The sequence below is a fragment of the Engystomops pustulosus genome, chromosome 5, assembly GCF_040894005.1.
Source record: "Engystomops pustulosus chromosome 5, aEngPut4.maternal, whole genome shotgun sequence".
NCBI lineage: Eukaryota > Metazoa > Chordata > Amphibia > Anura > Leptodactylidae > Engystomops > Engystomops pustulosus.
The window spans coordinates 16,197,904-16,223,223 of NC_092415.1; positions in this window are offsets into that span (position 1 = coordinate 16,197,904).

The following is a 25,320-nucleotide window of genomic DNA, read 5'->3' on the forward strand; positions in this document are numbered from 1 at the left end:
GTAGCCTCTAAAAATATTGACCCCCTTCCTGTAACCCCTCATAATAATGACCCTCTTACTGTAGCCCTTTATAATAATGACCCCACACGCCCCCTGTCTTCTACCACAGGAACTGCTCTGTCACGTTACATAATGTTCAGGACATCATATATAACAGCTGATGACAGATCTGGCCGAGCGAGCTCCACAACGTAATACCCGCTGCTTTCTCCTGTGTGACGCATCATTACTCATTTCCTACCTGCTGACATAGAGCAGGAGCCACAGCGCTGACTATAATGTACTCTCAGGGCACAATGACATCAATCATCTATGTGAGACCCCTCCCAGGGTAACACAGGGGACATTTTATTGCTCCATCCCATAACATAATTTATAATAATAATATAATATATAATATATATGTACCCAAAGTGGTGCCACCGAAAAACTAAACTGATCCTACAAAAAAACAAGCCCTCAAAACAGAATACTGAAAAAATGTATCATGAACAAAACAAAGCAGTGAGTTCTTGGAGAGGTCATGACTGCAGTTCACTGCCCAGCGTGACCCCTGGAGGTTACATTATCCCCAGTTTAATTTTGCAACGTGCTGCAAATAGTAGAAACCATCCCCCGCAAAGTGAAATCTCACAAAAGGTTGTCATAAAGGAGGAGAGATCAAGGAGTCAGACTGATCCTACAGCCCATCCTGTTCTATTAGGTGTTGTTTTAGAAGGTGAGAATACGGCATAATAACGATGCACCATATGGCAGTATACAGAGGGACCAGGACTTTATTATATCAAATAAAAAAATACCCCTTCACAAATATCCTGGTACATGACTACAAATGTATCTCTAGAAAGGATCACTCCACCCAAAATAATTCTCTTATTAATATTTCACAACAACTCAGATGTGACTGCACCAAACCTCAGTATTCTGATATGCCTCCTGTTATCCTCATGGGGGACAAAGATGATGAGATGCTAGGATGGCAAAGTAGCATTATGAAAAAAGAAACAGCTCCTCCTGCTCTATAACATGCTGCCTGCAGATAGGACACTAAGTACAATCTGCTCAGCTCCTCCTGCTCTATAACATGCTGCCTGCAGATAGGACTCCATGTACAATCTGCTCGGCTCTTCCTGCTCTATAACATGCTGCCTGCAGATAGGACACCATGTACAATCTGCTCAGCTCCACCTGCTCTATAACATGCTGCCTGTAAATAAGACACTATATACAATCTACTCAGCTCCTCCTGCTCTATAACATGCTGCCTGCAGATAGGACACTATATACAATCTACTCAGCTCCTCCTGCTCTATAACATGCTGCCTGCAGATAGGACACTATGTACTATATACTCAGCTCCTTCTGCTCTATAACATGCTGCCTGCAGATAGGACACTATGTACAATCTGCTCAGCTCCTTCTGCTCTATAACATGCTGCCTGTAAATAGGACACTATGTACAATCTGCTCAGCTCCTCCTGCTCTATAACATGCTGCCTGCAGATAGGACACTATGTACAATCTGCTTTGCTCCTTCTGCTCTATAACATGCTGCCTGCAGATAGGACACTATGTACAATCTGCTTTGCTCCTTCTGCTCTATAACATGCTGCCTGCAGATCAGATTATAATGACAGCCAGTTTCCTTTACAAACGGGGGCATAGATCAGTGAGAGGCTCCGTGCACAAACTACTTAATTTATATATAGCCTTCAAATTTCTTCAAAATTCTGGATAAGGCTGAGACTGTCTGCTAGTATAAAATTGTTTGCGAGATGCAGAATGTGTTGATTGCTGTTTATAGATGATAGGGGGGGGGGGTGTTGTAGATTCCCTGGATACACAGTGAAACATTGTTGCAGTAGATAGAACTTCCTGTGACCACTTCAGGGCCTGTTGCTACTTGCACTGAGGCAGTGGTGGTGATAAGTGAAGGATGTGCGGCATTACTGTATCCACTTATGTTGGACTGGGGTTGCCTGGGCCCATGTCCATCCACCTTCAGCTCCTTTCACACAGCCGTAGCCTCTCCATAGCAATGCACGGCTGTAAACACGGGGGGGGGGGGGGGGGATCACTGTGCCGCCACTCGGTGCCATAGGAGTCTATGGGGACCTACACGGCCTTAGCAGTAACATTCAAAGTTTGTTGTCACCAGTTGGGGGTCAATATTGGGTTACAGTTGGGGCCCACCGGAGGATCCTCTTGTACTCTGGTGGGCCAGTCCGACACTGGTCAGGACAAAAACATTCTGGTGCCTGTACATATCCGTGTTGAACCTGCTGAGCGATTCCACATCCGGCTCCCTCGTCACATGTGATGTCGCGTGTGGTTTCGATGAATGGCCATCGCTCATATCCCGCACTTAGTGTTGGGTTACGCAGCTGCTGTGCTAAGTGATGGGCAGGAGTTGTGTGGGTGGACAGGAAGGAAGGCATCATGGGAAGTAGAGATCATACATTAACAAGCTTACGTGTTATCTCGGCAGGTGCCTGTATGACGGCTGAGCTGCTGCCATTGTGTACAATGTGCTGCGTCCTGTTCTGTTGCGATGTGCTGCAGAGCCTAAGGCTTCCCTTGACTTTAATCTTTCCTGCACTTCTCACGGCAGCAGGTTATTTGAGATAATAACAGTAATCCCTGCGCATTTTATGACCAAATCTTTTACTTTTGAACTTTGATGATCTTTTAATCTTGTAATTCTGAGCTTAGTGACATTTCTGTAGGGGCCGAGCTGCTGTAAGAGACGAGCACTGAAACATTTGACTAAAATCTTTGATGTTCCTAAGATTCAAGGAAGAAGATGCAGCTTCGAGAACACATGACATTTTAATGCTCTAACAGTCCGGATCGGAATAATTTCCAATCCAGACTTCTTAACCCCGTAAATCTTGTGGTCAATGCTACAGTATCTATGTACCTCTTGAGGAAGGGGTCTCCCTCCCACCTCCTACTGGCACCCCATGAAGTCATTACGAATCTACTGCAATAAATCACTTGTTTGTGTACATTGCAGTAGAAACAATAAAGAAAAAAAAAAAAGTAAAAATAAATAAAAATTCCAAATCAAATTAAAGGGGTTGTCCGAGTTCTTGAAAAAAAAACTAAAAGTGGCCGGGAGAGGGCTGCTTAAAAAAAATAAAGTCCTAATTCCGGTGCTGTGACTCCGGTCCGGGCGCCATGTAAACAAACATGGCCGCCGGAGCAGCGCTGGACTCAGTTTCCGGCCGGCCGGGCACGCCTATCCGTCCCTATACACAGCATTATATATGGGGGACGGAAGGTTGTCGGGTCCGGCTGGAAGCTGAGTTTACATGGCGCCTGGACCGGAGTGACAGCAGCGCTGGATACCGGGGGGCACCGGAAGGTAAGTAGGACTTTATTTTTCTTAAGCAGCCCTCTCCCGGCCACTTTTAGTTTTTTTTTCAAGGACTCGGACAACCCCTTTAATTAAAGGGGGGTTTTCCCACGTACACAACTTAGGCCCTTTCCACAGGATAAGTACTAACTTGCTGATCAGTGATCACACATCATAAAAACCAGGGGTCCCAAAATGTCCCATATTATATGTCCCACATATAAAACAATATATAATTTTATACACAACATATTTGGGAATTTTGGGACTCGCTGATACCTATCTATAAAAATATAAACACTGTTATTTCTGGGCCCTGAAACAGAAAAGCACCCAAAATGTCCAAATTCCCATTATTTATGCCATTTTGGAACACATAAAAATGTGAATTAAAAAAGTCCCCAAAATTGTAGCAATGGAAAGGTCAGCTCATCCTGGAAAAAAATGACACCACACACAGCTCCGTACACCGAAAGTATGAAAACGTAATTGGCGACAGAATACAGAAAAATAAACTTTTTTTTTTGTTTGTACGAAAGGTCTTTTTTTTAAAAAAAAAATTTTTAAATCTATTAACACCTAATAAAACCTATTTCTTGTCAATTTTACTGCATTTTGAATGTTATTGTTATTTTGTTTGGCAGAAAATAAGCCCTTATACAGCTCTGAACAGGGAAAAATATATAAAAAGTTACAGGCGGTCCCCTACTTAAGGACACCCGACTTACAGACAACCCATAGTTACAGACAGACCCCTCTGACCTCTGGTGACCTCTCTGGATGTTACTATAGTCCCAGACTGCAATAATCAGCTGTAAGGTGTCTGTAATGAAGCTTTATTGATAATCCTTGGTCCCATTACAGCAAAAAATGTTTAAATTCCAATTGTCACTGGGGCAAAAAATTTTTGTCTGGATCTACAATTATAAAATATACAGTTTCGACTTACATACAAATTCAACTTAAGAACAAACCTCCGGACCCGATCTTGTACGTAACCCGGGGACTGACTGTATTGATTTTTGAACATGGGGAACAATAAACAGAAAGTAAAATAGAAAAATTTCCATCAGCAACAAGGGGTTAAAATGCCCCCCGATACCACATGATAAAAAGTTACGGTATGGGGGTAAATTCTAGGGCTAAATTAATTATATTACTTAATTATATTAATTATTAATTAGTATTAATTATAAAAATTAGTACAGGCAGTCCCCGGGTTACGTACAAGATAGGCTCCGGAGGTTTGTTCTTAAGTTGAATTTGTATGTAAGTCAAAACTGTGTATTTTATAATTGTAGATCCAGACAAAAAAAATTTGGCCCCAGAGACAATTGGGGTTTCAAAATATTTTGCAGTAATGGGAGCAAGGATTATCAATAAAGCTTCATTACAGACACATTACAGCTGATCATTGCAGCCTGGGACTATAGTAACATCCAGAGAGGTCACCAGAGGTCAGAGGGGTCTGTCTGTAACTAGGGGTTGTTTGTAAGTCGGGTGTCCTTAAGTAGGGGACCGCCTGTACATTACAAATCAAACTTTCATTTTGTTTGAATTTCTGTAAAATATATTAAGGGTTAACGAGCTGTTGTTGTTGTTATGAATATTTTGAGGGATGAAATTAATAGAACGGGGCGATATGTGGGGGGGGGGGGGTTTCTATTACCAGAACTTCCAAAACTTCTATAGAAATGAAATGGTCCCTAAAGTAACGGATTCAAAAATTTTCTTGAACGTTTGAAAAAAAAAAAAAAATGCTGTGAACTTTCCAGCATCGTAATAAAACAAAAGAACACATATAAAATGACGAAAACACAAAGCATGTTAGTAAGTAACTAGTTTGGGTAGTGAAACTATCAGTTTGAAAAATAGAACATTTAGAATTTTGAAAATAACAATTTTTTTCAAAAAGTTTACCAAGTTCATCTTTTTTTCATAAATAAATGCTAAATATATCAACCCGAATTTCCCACTCACTTGATGTATGACACGTCATGAAAAAACGGTTTCAAAACAAACTGGGTGATTTAAAGTGTTCTAAAGTTATAACAGGATAAAGTGAATGAGTTTGTATGTTCTCTCTGTGTTTGCGTGGGTTTCCTCCGGTTTCCTCCCACACTCCATAAAACATACTGGTAGGTTGATTAGATTGTGAGCCCCACTGGGGACAGGGACTTATTTGGCAAACTCTGTGCAGCGCTGCGGAATCTGTGTGCGCTATATAAATAAAGAATTATTATTATTATTATATATGCAGGTTTTGAGAAATAGATCTAGGTCATGAAGGCACAAATGAGCTTGGTCACTAAGGGGTTAATCCGCCACTGGTTTTACCCCAGTTGGTTGGTTTGATAACTCCACAAATATTCAAGGTTGTTCCTCAGATCCAAAAGTAAAAATTCAAAAGATTGACAAATGAACCCTTGAATTTCATGGACCAAATTGTAAAGTAAAAAAAAAAAACTTCCTGAAACTTGGATCCACAAAATTCCCAAAAATTAGGAGATTAAAGGGGTTTTTCTATGAAAGAAAGTGTTCACATTATAACCCCCTAGTGATGTTTACACAATAAAGATATTTTTACCCCCTTACTTTACAATATTACTCAGTGTTATTGCTGTTTTAGCTCCTATCACTCAGTGATGGTCAGTGTAAGATTCCAGAGTGTGAGCGGGGACTCTCTAAGCAGACACATTATGATTAGAGATGAGCGAACATGCTCGTCCGAGCTTGATGCTCGGTCGAGCATTAGGGTACTCGAAACTGCTCGTTACTCGGACGAATACTTCGCCCGCTCGAGAAAATGGCAGCTCCCGCCGTTTTGCTTTTTGGCGGCCAGAAACAGAGCCAATCACAAGCCAGGAGACTCTGCACTCCACCCAGCATGACATGGTACCCTTACACGTCGATAGCAGTGGTTGGCTGGCCAGATCAGGTGACCCTGGGATAGACTAGCCGCTGGCCGCGCTGCTCGGATCATTCTGTGTCTGGATGCCGCTAGGGAGAGAGCTGCTGCTGGTCAGGGAAAGCGTTAGGGTGTTCTATTAGCTTACTGTTAGGCAGGAGTGATTCTCAAAGAACCCAACAGCCCTTCTTAGGGCTACAATAACGTTCTACTTTTTTTATTTTAATTTGCATCTTTTACCATTTTGTGAGGAATTAGCAGGGGGACTTGCTACCGTTGTGTTTAGCTCTTAGTGGCACACATATCCATAGCAAAGGCTGAAGTGGCAAAATTCAGTAGGGGTTGGATTTCTATTAGGCAATAACTCAGTGTCATCTCATCTGGCATAGTAGTGTGCTTCCTTTGATACTTGGCTAGAAAATAGCCATAGGAGAATACAAACAGCTTCTTGAAGCCTACAGTAGCGTTCTATATATTTGATTTCTGGTTGATCTGCTGGTGGCTGTAGTTTCTGCAGTGCATGTACTTGCCAATTCTGAGCAATTTGTAGTGAGACTTGCGACCGCTGTGTTCTGCGCTTAGTGGCGCACATATCCATAGCAAAGGCTGAAGTGGGAAAATTCAGTAGGGGTTGGATTTCTATTAGGCACTAACTCAGTGTCATCTCATCTGGCATAGTAGTGTGCTTCCTTTGATACTTGGCTAGAAAATAGCCATAGCAATAGGATAGGATTGTTTGGTTCTAAAAACTCAAAAAAAAACAAAAAACACAAAAAAAAACAAAAAACACACAAAAAAAAAAAACAAAACAAAAAAAAGTAAAAAAAAAAAAAAAGTTATAACTCTCATTTTAAAAATGTTTAACCCCAGGGCTAGGGGTAGAGGACGAGGGCGGGGACGTGGGCGTCCAACTACTGCAGGGGTCAGAGGCCGTGGTCCTGGGCGGGGTGAGACACCACCTGCTGATGAGGGAGCAGGGGAACGCCGCAGAGCTACACTCCCTAGGTTCATGTCTGAAGTTACTGGGACTCGTGGTAGAGCACTGTTGAGGCCAGAACAGTGCGAACAGGTGATGTCGTGGATTGCTGACAATGCTTCGAGCAATTTGTCCACCACCAGTCAGTCTTCCACGCAGTCCACCCATGTCACCGAAATCCCCACTCCTCCAGCTCCTGCACCTCAGCCTCCTCCCCCCCAGTCTGCCCCCTCCCAGGAAAATTTGCCATTTGAACCGGCATACTCTGAGGAACTGTTTTCTGGACCCTTCCCACAGTCACAAACCACTTGTCCGGTTGCTGCTGAGCAATTTTCCGATGCCCAGGTTTTCCACCAGTCACAGTCTGTGGGTGATGATGACCTTCTTGACGTAGTGGAAGTGTGTAAAGAGGTGTCCGACGATGAGGAGACACGGTTGTCAGACAGTGGGGAAGTTGTTGTCAGGGCAGGAAGTCCGAGGGGGGAGCAGACTGAGGGATCGGAGGATGATGAGGTGACAGACCCAAGCTGGGTTGAGAGGCCGGGTGAACACAGTGCTTCTGAGACGGAGGAGAGTCCTCGACCTGAACAGGTTGGAAGAGGCAGTGGTGGGGCCAGACGGAGAGGCAGGGCCAGAGCTGGTGCATCAGCGCCACTGTCAACTAGTGAAGCTCCCGTGGTGAGGGCTCTTGCGGCGAGGGCTAGATCTTCAGAAGTGTGGAGGTTCTTTAAGGAAACACCGGATGACCGACGGACTGTGGTGTGCAACATTTGCCAAACCAGGCTCAGCAGGGGTTCCACCACTACTAGCTTAACTACCACCAGTATGCGCAGGCATATGAATGCTAAGCACCCCACTCAGTGGCAACAAGCCCGTTCACCTCCGGCCGTGCACACCACTGCTCCTTCCCCTGTGTCAGCTGCTAGTCAGCCCCCTGCCCAGGACCCTGGCCCAAAAACCCCATCGTCGCCTCCACGATCCTCCACAGCATCCACCAGCGTTCAGCTCTCCATACCCCAGACGCTGGAGCGGAAACGCAAATATAGTGCAACCCACCCGCACGCCCAAGCCCTTAATGTGCACATCTCCAGATTGCTTAGCCTGGAGATGCTGCCCTATAGGCTAGTAGAGACCGAGGCCTTTCGCAACCTCATGGCGGCGGCCGCCCCTCGGTATTCGGTCCCCAGCCGCCACTACTTTTCCCGATGTGCCGTCCCAGCCCTGCACCAGCACGTGTCAGACAACATCATCCGTGCCCTGACCAACGCCGTTTCTGACAAGGTCCACCTGACCACGGACACGTGGACGAGTGCTGCCGGGCAGGGCCACTATATATCGCTGACGGCACATTGGGTTAACTTGGTGGAGGCTGGGACCGAGTCTGACCCTGGGGCTGGTCATATACTGCCGACGCCGAGGATTGCGGGGCCTACCTCGGTCCAGGTGTTTCAGGCCTACTATGCCTCCTCCTCCTCCCACCCCTCCTCCACCTCCTCCTCCTCCGAATTACCATCCGTGGGCATGGCGCCATCAGTCGGTAGCTCTAGGCACAGCAGCAGTGCCGTCGCTAAGCGACAGCAGGCGGTGCTGAAACTGCTGAGCCTAGGCGATAAAAGGCACACCGCCCAAGAGCTATTACAGGGCATTCCACATCAAAGTTGTTAACTTTGTCGCCACCCTGCTGTGTAATCCACAAAATATACTTGCAAACTTTTACCATTTAGGGATATTATTTCAGCGCTTCTTGCGCATCTGTTTACATTCCCCTCACCCGCCATATCCTAAACTTATAAGAACGCTACTACACTTGATCTTATACAAAAGTGCTGTTTGGGGAGTAGCCTAGAGACAGGGGCTTGGATTTGCGAAAGCTCGCCTGGCAGCGGAGCGCCAGCTCCATGCGCATCATGCGCTTCTTGCGCATCTGTTTACATTCCCCTCACCCGGCATATCCTAAACTTATAAGAACGCTACTACACTTGATCTTATACAAAAGTGCTGTTTGGGGAGTAGCCTAGAGACAGGGGCTTGGATTGGCGAAAGCTCGTCTGGCAGCGGAGCGCCAGCTCCATGCCAAGATCCAACTAACATAGTTTTAACTGCAGCACCTTTAATCTACTACTAGTTCACTGCCTCCATACATGGTCCCCTTATCAAACGAGCTGTGTCAGGCAGAATTTTGGGTTGTTTTCATGGCTTCCATGTTAACTTTGTCGCCACCCTGCTGTGTAATCCACAAAATATACTGGCAAACTTTTATCATGTACCGATATTATTTGAGCACTTCTTGCTCACCTCCTTTGGTTCCTCTCTGCCACCCATTGGTTTGAAGCCTGAGTCCATTTAGGGTATGTCGCCATGACACTCTCTAGCCTGCTGCCGCTGCCTCTGCATGCCGTCCCCTATAGTGTCAGGGTCAATTATTGCATGTTTTAGATACTATCTAGCTTCATTCTGTCACTCTGTCATGGCCATGCTGTTGCCCATAATTTTGGCATAATGGTGCGATTAAGCAGCCTCAGAGGCATCCATGCATGCTGCCCCTGCTGTTTCCTGTCCATTTCCGTGGTGTTTCCATCCTTTTCTGAGGTTCCCAGGTGTTTGGCCAAGCTTCCCTGTGCAGAGCCTTGGTCCCCTTGAAAAATGCTCGAGTCTCCCATTGACTTCAATGGGGTTCGTTATTCGAGACGAGCACTCGAGCATCGGGAAAAGTTCGTCTCGAATAACGAGTACCCGAGCATTTTAGTGTTCGCTCATCTCTAATTATGATCCCTCTGTGCTGTGAGATGCTGTGTGCTGACAATGCGCTTAGACTATCAGGGTCCAGGTTTATATACACTTTTATTTAGCTTCTGAACATTTACTAGTATCTGACACATAGAAAGAAAGATGAGACAGATCAGAGACGATGAGATTCATATTACACACAATTACACTGTCAGCTCTGCTTCATCTCAGTTATAACACACACACACAGGGGCACATTTACTAAGGGCCCACACACCGCATTTCCACCGGGTTTCCTGACTATTTCTGATTTGCACCGCATTTAACATTGGCGCTGACTTTCATTGTTGGCTGTTGGACGATCAGACTGATTTGGACTAATCGCGGGAATTCAAATTGTGTCGCAAGACATGCACTCACCGGGAAGAAGATATATCGGGCGCACAATCTTGATGAATCGTGCGGTACTTCATCCTTGTCACAGTACAGACTGGATCAGGGATCACGACAGGACCAGGTAAGTAAATGTGCCCCACAGTGTCAGATCGGTTATATGCCTCCCTCCCCTGGATAAAGACCTTATCTTATATGTAGGTTGTAAAGTAAACTCTGCACACTTCTTACCCACAAGACATGCCTGTGAATGAGCTGGTCTTGTAATGCAGAGGGGGAAGGGGGAGGCAGGAGGCAGAGAGCACTGTAGTGTGCAGAGAGGAGAAGCTATTCATGAGAAGTATCTGCCCTGCCTCACCATAGTCAGGTAACACCAGCACCGATAGAGACAGGTTGGACTTATACCTGTGTAATGCTGCATTTTTGTTGATAACAGTAAAGGAGAGAATGTGTTATTTTGTTATCCTGAGTATATTTAAAAATCTTGTCTTCGTAGCAATACCGCTTTGAGTAATTATGGCTATATGTGGAGGATGTGTCCAGTAATCTGGCGAATTGTTACAGAAAAGATCAAAACATTTCAGAAATAGCAAATGCAAAAATATTTGAGTTTCGCTCAGAGCTTTTGTAAGACCTGGAAATGACACTGTAGTATCTGCTGTCACTCATCGTCACCAGAGTCAGCACAAAGCAGCAAAAATGTAAACTGAGGTCAACAAGACGAAAACAAAAACTTCATCTGTAGGTTTAGCAGTGCAAACAAAAAAAAAATTGGGCATTTTAGATACATTGGCAGGCAGATGTATTGAGGGGCCAGAAACGTGCTATAATTTTCAGTGGCAAGTTAGTGGTGCCCAAAAAAAAAAAAAAAATTTAGAATGTCTCCACATTCATTAAGGTGAAAAAGAACTCCATAGACCAGGTCTAAGTGGGCGCCAAAAATTGCGACCAAAAAACGGGTCGGTAAACTAAATATGCAGTAGCAGATTTTCAATGCTTTTAAAATTTTGCAAATGACCAGAGCACCATCATTTATTAAGGGAAATCCATCCTGATAAACCAGGGACACTTACTCATAGATCCAGGCACCGGGACTGTGGTATCTTCTTCTTCTTCTTTGTTATCCATGGCATCCTTCCTTATAAAATCAACTCTCGAAATTATGCTAATGAGTTTGAAGAGCACCTGGGAGTGTTACCAGAGCCTAACCGTGCAGTAGCTTCACAGGCTGTTACACTGTGCAGGAGCACTACCCACTGTGTGAGAGGACAGCAGGCAAATGTATTTTTTGTCAGGTTCTGTCAAGTAATTCTTGGCGTTGCTCCTTTAACCCCCCCATATGAGAATCTGAACTTCAGGGAATGTCTAGGTCACTAGATGTAGTCTTAGTTTAATGCTGATGATCCAGGTGGATCATGGCTAGATATGAATAAGCAGGGGAGTTATATTTAGTGAGATGTCAGGGCAGGAGGATCAGGTCTGTAGAGGATTAAATTGAATATGTCATAAATTGGGCAGATGGAGAAATTAAACCAGTGGAGTACTAGGAACCTTAATACTCAGGCACCTTCCCAGGGAGAAAGGTGGGTTAATGAAGCCCATGGTTCATTCTGATTGGCTAACTGGGTTGAAAAATCGTTAGTAGAGGTAGCACCTGAGAACCGAGGCTGCTATGGAGGCTTTCTATGGTTACCTGCACTACGAGGTTCAGGTCTTATCTCCGTTGAAGGACTTGATTAAGGTACCTGGAACCTTATGGCTTGGGCACCTTCCCATGGAGGTGAATTTAACAACCTATCTCTAGGGTACTTAATACCTTACTGCTCAGGCACCTCCCTATGGAGAAAGATGCATTGAACAATCCAGGTTACTTCTGGGTTACAAAAATGGATAGCAGGAGGTAGAACTTGAGAGTGCAGGCTGCTATGGAGGCTATGGCTCCTTGCACTATGGAAATGAGCCCTGAAGGGTTCCATTAACACCTGGAGCCCCTCAGGCTCATTTGCATACAGTCCTTCATCCTGGTGGTAGATGCCCTTCAACAGGTCTCCATTAAAGGACCTAGTAACACTAAGGACAATTTTACAACCCAGGTTTCATTCTGATTGGCCAGCTGGGTTGAAAACCCGTTAGCAGGGTAGGATCTGGGAGTGCAGGCTCTCCATGGCTCCCTGCACTGTCAGGCCCAAACTCTGCTAATGGACTTAGTAACACTTGGGTAACTGTATTGCTCAGGCACCCTCCCATGGAGGAAGGTGCCTTAAATAACCCAATCCTTTCTAATGGGCTAAGTTGGTAGCATAGCCAAACCCGTGCATCTACAGGAAGCTATGGAGACCCATACGGGGACTGACTACAATATGAATCTTCACAATGTTGTGTCAGTCTACTAGTGGTCATTTATAAGAGATATAGGACCTGATGGTTGGATGTGGCTCCAAACTAACGGATCGAGGAGGATCAAGTTCTTTGTTTTCATGTACTGATTGAGTGATGATCATATATTGACATGAACCGGCCATCAGTCACCACAATCGGTAGCAAAGTCCTTAATACCAGAAGAGCCGTTTGTGACCTTTATTCTTCACGTAAAACAATAACAAATGTATCGCTGACAATATAATTGTTGTTGATAGTACAATAGGGTGGATATAGAAGAGCTCCACCCACAGAGGCTCCAGGTTCCCATACATTGTGTATCAGGAAGGTCACACTCGTGTCACAGTAGGATGCCCCTATAATGGGGTTCTTGTTGTGGGTTTAGAGGTGTGTCGTGCCGACGCTGTGACCTGTTCAGGAACCGGCTTTTCTACATTGCCGCGCATTAGAAAGTATAACTGTGCGCAGAGGTGACGGCCGAACGTCAAGAGGAAGACTGTGGAGGTGTCACAACACGGGATGATTGCACTTCACATGTCTGTAATCATAGTGATCATAGTAATGGATGCAACACATGAGATTTAACCCCAGTAACTTGTATTATTATTTTTTTTTTTTCCTCTCTATGTCTATTTTTGTTTCTTTATTTTATTAAACTTTACTATAACTTTTTTCTAATCCTCATTTTTGGGCAGAAGTCGTTTGTACAAGCATCATAGACGCTGGTACATGTAATTTTACGCTTTGAAAAAAAGTCTCATGCGTATTAATAAGCATGAGACTTTTCTACCCTCTAAGGCAGCTTGAAAGTTTCTTCACGGCTGCAACTCAGGGCCGTGATAGAACGTCATGTGACCATCTGGACTTAATCAGTACAACCCATTGGTACTCTGGTCAGGTGACCTATTGCAGCAGGAAGCTGCAGCAGTGGAGGACACTTCCCGCCTATGGTGTATTTGATGGCACTGCACAGATTGCTATCATCAGGATCAGACTTCCACACTGAGGCTACTCCGCTGGAGAGGAGGAGGGGTGAGCAGCTCTCTCCATAGCGAGTCATGTTGCCCAGCCATAAACATGCATGCAATATATATTTCCCGTGCAGGGTACGGTGGCTCACATGTGTGCACATCATACCGTGAGCACGTACCATAGCTGTCTATGGGGACGTGTGGAAAGGGCCCAACAGCCCGATCCTGTAGCTACTGGGGGCCCCTGTGGTTACATTATCTACAATAGGTGGGCCCTGTTACTATATAGGTTACTGAAGGGGTACTTTTGAAATATTGGTTAATGTGGAGGCATTATTTCTATATAGGCATAAAATAGTTCGCTAGGGAGTAAGAGAAGAGTATTAAGTTTGGGGTGAAGAATGTGGAGCAGATTTTTTTTGTGCTCCTGAATCTGCAAAGACGCATTATGGCTGGAAGAAGCTGACATGAAGCTGTAAGTATAGTTAGTGGGTCTCTATATGTGGACATCTTTACCATGGTGTGTTGGTACTTGGTTTCCAGGAAAGTAGGTTTTACTTCTATTAATTCATAGATAGTGAGCTCTTGTGAGCAAGACCCTTACTCCTATTGACTCATGTGCCCATGTTATTAATCTGAAATGTAATCATGCTGCAGTATATGATGATGGCGCCATTTAAATAAAAAAAATTACGATTAAAGATTTATTTTTATATAAGGTATCTATGTAGTAATCTTAGTGCTGTTCCTGTATCTATGTAGTAAGCTTGGTTCTTGTGACATCTATATAGGAATCCAGGACTATATCTATGTAATAATCTTGTTTCTGGTGCTGTATCTATGTCGTAATATTGGTTCTTGTGACATCTATATAGGAATCTTGGTTCCAGTACTATGTTTATGTAATAATCTTGTTTCTGGTGCTGTATCTATTTAGTAGTCTTGATTCTGGTAACGTATATATGTAGTCATTTAGGTTCTGGTCCTGTATCTATGTAATGTTATCAGAGCCAAGATTGTTACATAGATGACTATTATATCTATGTAGTAAGCTTGGTTCTGATACTGTATATATTTAGTAGGCTTGATTCCAGTGTTGTTTGTATGTAGTGGGCTGTTTTTAGCAGGTGGTGTGTGCAGGGGGAAGCAGGGGGTGAGTTTACCAGAGGAGGAAATGGGTGTTGCAGTCTGCAACTCGCTACAGAAAATTAAATAGGACATTTGGTTTGGGGGCCAGGTTCCTTTTAAATGCCCCATTGACCATGTACAAAAAATTGAATTCATAGAATGTCTATGTACCAAAAGTCTTCTGTATGCGATTGTTTATTACTGGATACATTGGTTTATAGAGGGTTTGAATAAACCACAAGTGACTTTATATTGTTTGTAGCAAAAATAATGAAGCACGGAAAGGTACTTTACATGCAAAGACTGACGGGTAAGAGGCATGTAAATATGGGTCTGTGTACATATGTTATATATATAGCAACCCATGGGTTTCATCATTCTACCTTGACAGAAACTAAAGAACAAAGCGTGGCTTGTACAGGAGGGATAATACCAGGATGATGGACATGGGGTTTATAGGATGTTTACATCTGCCGTAGCAGGTTCTATAGGACCTTCCAGCTGTCACAACCGCTACTGACAGGCTCTGACATCGCAGGGTGGCGGCACATCAAGATCTCTTACATAAACATGTTTTAACAAGTCGTCACTGAACCCTTACTGACCCCTTTTATAAGGTTGGTTCCTGCCTGGCATGGAGATGAAGCTCTGAAAGATATGCAGTGTGATTACCTCCCTACCTGAAGGCGGAATAATCATCATGTTATAGATAAATGCACCTTCCGATGGATCAAATCTGAAGGATTATCGGTGGGACTTGAAGGACCCACGTCTCCATATAACAGTGCCCATGGTAGGTCTGGCCTTTCTTGGATCCAACCGATGGGTTGTCTTCTGATTGATCTACTAAGGCAGTGGTGGCGAACCTATGGCACGGGTGCCAGGGGTGGCACTCAGAGACCTTTCCCAGGCACAGAGTTTGCCAGACATGGCATCTTCCTACAGTCTCAGGCAGTCTGCCTAATTTTAAAGAGACCCATCTTAGACTGTAGGAAAAGTGAGAAGGTGTGATTAGGATCGATTTAGAGCTATTAAGGAACTTGCTCCAGACCCCCATGATTCTTCCTGTTCAGGGGGCCTACCGTGTTTGAAAGGTATTAGGGCAGTCAGGCAGTTATGTTACTGCGATGTTGACACTTTAGGAAAAGTTAATGCGTTTTGGGTCACATTTTGGGCACTTGATCTTGAAAAGGTTTGCCATCACTGTACTAAGGCATTAATGGACGCATCTGGTTGATCTTAGAGAACCATTTCGTTCTCAGAGCCTGGGCCAACTAAAGGATGTTTGGTATTGAGTTGGTCTCCTCTCTAGACCTTTCTCCATCAATATAGAGTCCAAAAAAATCCATATCCTCATTACATACAGGAATCATAAGATTTAACTTGCGGCATCCAGAGTATACACGAAACCTTCAAACCCCATGTATCAGGAAATAAGAAGGTGAAAAGTACAAAGAATCTGTGGTAGTTTTGTTCATCAATCATCACAAGGCCCAATCTTAAATAAGCAGTGATAAACATTGACGAGGTTTCCAGGGGAACGTAGCTTCAAACTAAAATATTTCTATCAGATGAATGATCAACGGTAGAACTTCAGGACATTCCAGTCCATGATGCAGTGTGGTGACAATCAAGCTATTGATGGGACGATAGTAGGGATACCTGGAGGGCATAGCGAAGAGGATGAGGGCTGAAGATGACGCAAAATAACTTAAAGGGGTTTATCAGCAAATTCATATTGTTAAGCTATCCATAGGATCGGTTCTCAATATCGTTGAAGTGAAAGGAAAGCTAACCTCAGCCACCACACATAGAACAAAGTTGCTTGGTGGACCTCCACCAACCCGATGTGGTCAGGCCCTTTAAAGTTGACTTAAATGTTAGAAGAACGTTGGCCAAAGCTGTGATCTATGATGTAGATGTAGGTAGAGAAAAGAGGGGCCTGGCACGTTGGGTATGTCATCATCAGAGAACACTGGCAATGGTTTATACTTTTCGCTATTGAGAGCGTATGCCGTCGTGCATAGGCCAAGAAGCGGAGGGTGGTGGTGGACCTGTATAGTGTCAGCATCATACCTGCCAAGCATCTGGGAGGTCTCCAGAATCAGTGAAGATCCCTTTAACCATTAAAATAGGTGGTAAATCTACTAGTTGCTACTGGAGAAAGAAAAGGATGAGGTCCAGATGGCCTTACACATTGGAAGAACTTTAGCTAAAGCTGTGACCTTGGTGAGACTGGTAGAACACCTGTGGTGTAGACATTGGTAGATGTCGTCATCAGAGAAGTCTGGCAACAGTTTGGCTTTCACCCTATAGAGAACGTATCCAGTGGTGTCTTGAATGCCATTTCATGTGTGAGGAGAAGGCCTAGAAGTAAAGAAAGGTCATGGACCTGTATGGAGTCAACATCATTCCTGCCAGCTCTCCAGAAACATTGTGAAGGTCTCCAGAATCCGTGCAGATCTCTTCAGCCACTGAAAACATTTGCAAATGTACTTGTTGCTACTAGAGAAAGGAAAGGAGGAGGTCCGGATGCCGTACACATTAGACGCTAGAGGAGGTCAGAAGAAATAGGGGAGCGTGGCATGTTGCATTTGTCATCATCAGAGCAGTCTGGCAATAGTTTACCCTTCACCCTATCAATAATGTGTGCAGTGGTGTCCTGAGTGTCTTTTCTTGTTTGTGGAGATGGTCAGGAAGTGGAGAATGGTGGTGGACCTGTGAGGAGTCAACCTCGTACCTGCCAACTCTCCAGAAACATCTGGGGGGCTTCCCGAATCAGTGGAGAACTCTTCAAGCATTGAAATGGTTGGAAATTCTACTAGTTTCTACGGGAGAAAAAAAAAGGAGGAGTTCTGGATGGCCTTACGCATGAGAAGAATGGTGGCCAAATCAATGGCCAATGGCCTCTTGGACCACTGAAAGAGCTACTGAGGCAAGGAAACAGAAGGGACTTGTTAATGACAGGAGGAGGTCCTGATGACTAAAGGGGATGGTCTTATTGTAGGTGTAGTTGATGACATTGGGTAGTCACAATGACGTAGGGCATGGGATTCAGAAGACCTTTCTTTAAAAGTTGGCAAGTATTGGGATCTGTGTCGAGAATGTTTTGTTTCTCACTTTTGTTTGGGGACTGGTGTTTTGAAAAGTCCCCACCAGTTTCCCGGATTCTTTAACCCCTTAAGGACGCAGGGTTTTTCGGCCAATTTCTCGTTCTCCAACTTCAAAAATCCATAACTTTTTCATTTCTACGTGCACAGACCTGTGTGAGGGCTTATTTTGTGCGTAACAAATTTTACTTTCCTGTGATGTTATTTATTTTAACATGCCGTGTACTGCGAAGCTGAAAAAAAATTCCAAATGTGGAAAAATTGAAAAAAAAAAGTCACGTGCGTCACGTTCTTGTGGGCTCAGTTTTTACGACTTTCACTCTTCGCTCCAAATAACACGCCTACTTTATTCTTTGGTTCGGTGCGATCGCGGTGATACCAGATTTATATAGGTTTTATTGTGTTTTAATACATTTTCAAAAATTAAACGAATGTGTACAAAAAAGAAAAAACATTTTTTGCCATCTTCTGACGCTAATAACTTTTTCATACTTTGGCGCACGGAAATGTGCGAGGGGTCATTTTTTGCAAAATGAGGCGACGTTTTCATTGCTACCATTTTGAGGTCTGTGCGACATTTTGATAATTTTTTATTTCATTTTTTATGTTATGTAAAAAGGTGTAAAAGTCGCATTTCGGACATTTGGGCGCCATTTCCTGCCTCGGAGGTCACCGCTGGCCGTAACCGGTTTTATATTTTGATAGATCGGGCATTTTGGGACGCGGCAATACCTAATATGTCTGTGATTTTTACTGTTTATTATGTTTTATATCCGTTCTAGGGAAAGGGGGGTGATTTGAACTTTTAATATTTTATTAATTTTTTTTATTTTTTAAACTTTTTTTTTTCACTATTTTCTAGACCATCTAGGGTACATTAACCCTAGATGGTCAGATCGCTCCTACCATATACTGCAATACTACAGTATTGCAATATATGGCATTTTTGCAGGTCATACATTACAATGAGCCACTGGCTCATTGTAACGAACCTGCATAAGCCATGTAGCCTCGTGTCAAAAGAAGACCTGAGGCTACCATGGTAACCGATCGCCGCCCCCCGATGACGGAAAAAAGATGGCGGCGCCCGCGGTGCAAGCACCGACCGCGGTTATTAGCGGTGGGGGTTTTTGCATTTTGCACAAAACCCCCACCGCCAATAACCGCGGTCGGTGAGCCCTCTTCATACATCCCCTATGACGGGTTAAAGAGAACCCGTCATGCAAAATAACCCCCTAAACTAAATAGATTTTCATAAACTGCCATTAGAGAGCATTGCCTCTATTCCTTCATTGTCCCTCTACAGGCCTGTAAACCTAAGCAATGGGGTCGTAAAGCTGTATGCAAATAACCTGTGAAATGTCCAATGAGTCATTAGCATATTCAAGCTGTCCAGCTTATTCATGAGTGGGAGGCACAGCCATACCCCCAGTGCTTGACTAACAGCTGCTCCATGTAATGGTTGCTCCATGTGCTTGCTGGTGGCCACCCCTCCTGCAGCCTGTGTGTGTGTAGTAGAGATACAGCTCCAGGCAGCCATGTTATAGCAGAATATGTTAGGTACTTGTGTAACTGATGTCTGTGTCTCACACATGTGTATAGCAGAACATGTCAGGTACTTGTGTAGTTGATGTCTGTGTCTCACACATGTGTATAGCAGAACATGTCAGGTACTTGTGTAGCTGATGTCTGTGTCTCACACATGTGTATAGCAGAACATGTCAGGTACTTGTGTAGCTGATGTCTGTGTCTCACACATGTGTATAGCAGAACATGTCAGGTACTTGTGTAGCTGATGTCTGTGTCTCACACATGTGTATAGCAGAACATGTCAGGCACTTGTGTAGCTGATGTCTGTGTCTCACACATGTTATAGCAGAACATGTCAGGCACTTGTGTAGCTGATGACTGTGTCTCACACATGTGTATAGCAGAACATGTCAGGCAGTTGTGTAGCTGATGTCTGTGTCTCACACAAGTGTATAGTATAGCAGAACATGTCAGGTACTTGTGTAGCTGATGTCTGTGTCTCACACATGTGTATAGCAGAACATGTCAGGTACTTGTGTAGCTGATGTCTGTGTCTCACACATGTGTATAGCAGAACATGTCAGGTACTTGTGTAGCTGATGTCTGTCTCACATGTGTATTAGGAGGATGCAGCATGTCAGCAGATGCAGCACAGACACCAGCAATGCTTTACTATACATTACACACAGACATGAGCAGGGGGAGTAGAGGGGAGGGGGAACAGGGGTGACATCACTGCCCCTGACCATGTGACCAGCCTCATTTACATAATGAAGAAATGATGATTTTATAATTATTAATGAGCTGCTATGAGCTGCTCCAACGGGTAGAGGTGACAGAAGTAGTTACAGAGACCTGATGACAGGTGTCCTTTAAGCCACCAGATGATGTCAACAGTGATCTCCCATTCATAGCAGGCCTCGGTGGAGACAAACCGTGCATCTTAGTACAATCAGTCATGTGACATTGGTGGGAAGGTTGCAGTTGAGGCCGGTGATGTCTTCTACACCCCAGATGCCTGCTGCATTCATTTGTTGAGTTGAATGTATGTCTGTAGACAGACAAGAAGCTGCAACTGGTACTGGAAACGGACGAACACGGAGCGTTGACTACACTTTTATTATCTTCTCCTTGCATCTATATGATATACAATTCAGACAACCCCTATCACTTCCCTTTGCCAACATATCTATGTGCTGAGATCAGTCTAATGATGGATATAGATCCAGGATGGTGTCACGTTCATCAATTCACGAATGGAACATAATACCAACAGAAGTCATCTGCTCCCTAATAGGATGGGCCTGTACAGGCCTCCATACCACCAGTACGGTATGTACAGATATCATACACTCCTTGATAGATTGGCAATTACCCCAATGTGGAAGGTAAACTGTAATTGAACCTGTCACCGCCCCAGGTAAGGCACTTTACTAGATTTCCCACCTTAGCAACGCACTATAAAAACAATTTCTAGCAAAACAAACTACTCCGATGACTATTTATTCTACTTTATGAAGGATATCATTTTCCACTAGTGTCAGGCTCTCTTGCACAAAACCAAATAAAAAAAATATAGTAAAATTTTTAATTTTATGCTGTGCACTGAGCTAGCTGCTCAGTATTTCTACCAGAAGCCCACCATAGCTTTAACCTAAGGCAGAAAGTTCAATGGAGAGCTGAGAGAACAGGAGTGTGAGGAAATTCTAGGGGGTATCTACAATCCTGGAATAAATGCATTTTTTTCACAGTTCTGCTGCCACTGACAACTTGTACTAAGGTATGACTGCACTTCTCTCCATGAATAAAATAAAACACTGTTTGCAAGGAGCACAGAGCAATGCAGTGTTAAGAAATGTGACAAGTGCACTTGAAGAAGCTACAATTCTGGGATATAAATCCATATTTCACAGTCCTGCTGCTACATACATTCAGGTGTGATTACACATATCTCCATTGACAATGCCCAACACTGCCTGCAGAGAGCACAGAACACAGCGGTGTTAGGACACTCCTCTAGTGCACTTGGTGAAGCTACAAACCTGGCACATAAATCCATATTTCACAGTTCTGCTGCTACTAACAATATAAACAAAGGTCTGATTACTCATCTCTCCAGGGACAATATAAGTTGTATGGTCACAACTGCTGACAGACTGCCTTCCAGCTGTCTACTGAGGTGTGATGTTGCTGGATATCCCACTATTTTTGGCAAGATTTTGGGGGTATGGGAGCAAACAACCAATCTAGTGGTGAAAAAAAAAAAAAAAGGTGCTGCAGTTTTAATGCTTACCAAGCACAGTGCCATATATTGTTTAGTGGTTGTGCTTGGTATTGCAGCTAAGCCTCATTCTCCCCTCAATTGAATGGGATAGAATTGCACCAGTATGCCTCTTCTACTTCAAGCCTCTGGTGGTGGGGGCTTGATGTGGGACCCCTACCGACCTTACATTAGGATAAGTAGTCAATACAAAATTCCCAGAAGACCCCTTTAACGCAGGGGATCCTACCTATCAATAATACAGATTGTATAGAACGCTCCATTGGTAAAACTGATATGAATACAAATCCCATTAACAAACACAGGATCCTAATAATTCACGTGTGATACACTGATGTCATGTCATGTGCGGTGCCCCGCCATATGTTACATGCAAGAACATAGCAAATTCATACACAGCAGGCGGAGGACAGGATGGGTTACCACTTCCAGGTTCTGGGAGGTAGAAGCTGGGAAGATCTATCACATACCAGTGTTGGCAGGGCCCTGGGTAGGTTCATTTGTATATGGAAACATCAAGATGATCGATTGTTCTGTTTTTCAACTTACAACATCCTCCGATACACCCACATATCAACTGCAGGATGGGGAGCTGAACCCTGCGCCGTAATAACATGTTGCCTCATTCAGGGCCGGCTCCAGGTTTCAATAGGCCCCTGGGCAACAGAGACTCAGTGGGCCCCTTTGCCATGAACTCATGTGGTAGCATTAAAAATTCTAAAACTAAACAGTCCCATTCCCCAAAATATTCATTATTTTATCATCCTAAAGAGCCCTCTCAAGGGTTATTTTATATTGAGCCCCCACATAGGCTACCGGGGACTAAGATTGGGCCGTGTGGGTCCCTCCAGCAGCTCTGAGCCCTGGCACCCGCCCGGGTATGCCGGGTGCAGGGGCCATCCCTGGCCTCATTATGAATAAGGTGATGATGTATTGTATGGGGGTGGGGGGAGGAATTAAAATTTGTCAGAATTGTTGCAGAAATTACATTTTATCGAAAGATAAATGAAATCATCTAGAGGGGAAGGCGAGGGAAGCAACAAATGTAATAAAAAAGGAACCACTTAGGGTGATTGGGGGCAATAAAGCAACAACAGGTCATTACAGAAGAGTGCTACGCTGTCCAGTACTTTTGTACAGTGTAACGGCCTATGAAGCTACCACAGGGAGGGGCTCTGGTAAAGCCCTTCTGGCTTATTAGCATAATTATAAAAGTTGATTTTAGAAGGAAAGAGGCCATGGATGACAAATATAAGAAGATAACCGCAGTCACGGTGCCTGGATCTATGAGTAATGCCCCTGGTTTATCAGGATGGATACTTATGGTGGATTGATTGATTATGAAGCAGATGATACAGTAGTTTCCCCTGTAAATGACATGTCATACTCCTATATAAGAAAGACTAATGTGGACAACCACTGAGGATGCTCTTACAGGGAGGGAGTGCTATACACCACATGCTACTGTCTCATAAATAAGTGATGTAACAACATATTGACTATACACATATAACACATATAACACATGCTGCTCTCACAACAGACGTGTAGCGATTACTCACCTCTAAATACTTTATAGTCTGGGGGTCCGCTCACACTGCTCAGGAATAGGCTGTAGCATTCTTATAAAACAAAAAGTCCAGAAGATCCAGTCTCTAGCGAAGAGGAGGAACAAAAACCTACAAAAATAACAATACAACAAATTTCAGTTCCAAGAGCGGCCATAAAATGATTGAGGCTACAGCCGAGTAACTTAAAATTCAAGAGAGTTGCTGGACTGATCCAACAGAGAGAGAAAAGTTAAAGGTGATCAGTATCTGATCTGTCTGTATCTCAGAAACATAAGACTGATGTGGTCTGAAAGATGAGATTCTTATCTCTAATATGACACCAGCAGCAGATGGAGGCATCTGAAGTGACTATTACTAAACTTGGCTCATCTCAGGCAAAATATGACACTTCTCTGCTCACTGTCACATGACTTTGGAGGAGATTTTGGATAGGGGAGGCAACGGTTGAGATTTCACCTAAAAAAGCGAATTCTATAAAGTACATTTCAACCCCGACCTGAGGGATTGATAAGTTTAGTGTTGGTAAAATATGGTGACAGGTTCCCTTTAAAAATTTAGGATTGGTGCTATATTAACGTTTCAGTCCCCTATGTTGTACAGACTTGTTCAGGTTCTTCACCCTCAAGTCATCAAGACTGTAAAAAATTGCAAGAAATCGGGGCAGAGGCACCAGCCAAATAATAAGTGCCAAGAGAAAGTAGTAAACCTGACAAACATCAGTTCCCATCAGTTTCATACAGGTCCATTAAGTTTCTGAACTGATGGGTGGGGTGCAATGGACTTGCCACAAAAACACCTGTCCATGTAGGTCACCGAATGTCTGTGTACATGAGGCATCCGCTACCAATGACCTGCGTTATGTAGCAGATTTTCTGTTTGCAGACTATTTCTCTCTGTAATTCTTAGTAGTGTCAGAGCCATTGGCTGGAGACTAATCTGCTGTGATGTCCCCTATACATTAAGAAGGAACTAATTTTCTCCATTTCACACACAGAAGCAGCAGCATGGAGGACACTATAGAGCAGTGGTGGCGAACCTATGGCACGGGTGCCAGAGGTGGCACTCAGAGCCCACTATATGGGCACCCAGGCCATCACCCCAGGGCAGGGTTCACCAGACAGGACTCAACTTCTCTTGCAGTCCCAGGCAGCCCAGGACCCTAAAAGGAAACTACAATGATAATCCAAACTACTTCTCCTTCTTTCTATCGTATTGGTGTCCTCAGGTGCCTGTACAATTTAAACCTGTGACACAGCAGGGAGTAATAAGTTACTGCTTAAATTGTCGCATTGGCACTTTGCAAAAAAAATGTGGGTTTTGGTTGTAGTTTGGGCACTCAGTGTAAAAAAGGTTTGCCATCACTGCTATAGAGCAATACTGAAGGCCTCTTCCACACTGGCATTGTGGGGACATATATCCAGCCAATGTCACCTGTACAGTAAGAACACACGTGTCACCGTATTGTATGTGCAGCCAGGCACATACAATGTGCAGCCAAAAGGGGGTGAGAAAGCGCTCACCACTTCTCTCTCCAGTGCGCGGCTGTATACTTGCCCCGGCTATGGCCACACGAGTATACGGCAGTGTGAAAGCAGCCCAACTTTGGTGAAGTTAGACAACTGCACAATTCATCTGTCTCTGGTTTTCCTAATAATTTAGGCAAAGTGTCAAAAATACATTGGGGGAGAATCATTATGCCTCCTGCACTAGTTTTCTGGCATAGAAGGCACGATGGGAAGAGGGACGGGCAGAGGTGTGAACGCCCGTTCCGCCAGATTATAGTCTCCGCAGCAGAGACTATAGCAAAAAAAAAAAAAAAAAAAACTCCACCAGTTCAGACTTGGTCTACATTTTGCATCCAAGAGGCTGGAAGGTCTCGGTGTACATGGGCGCCGGAGCGCCAGCAGTGGTTGGCGGCATTCAAAATACAAATCTTAATTAATTCCCCCATTGTCTATTTTAATATGTCCAATGAGGAACATTTTTTG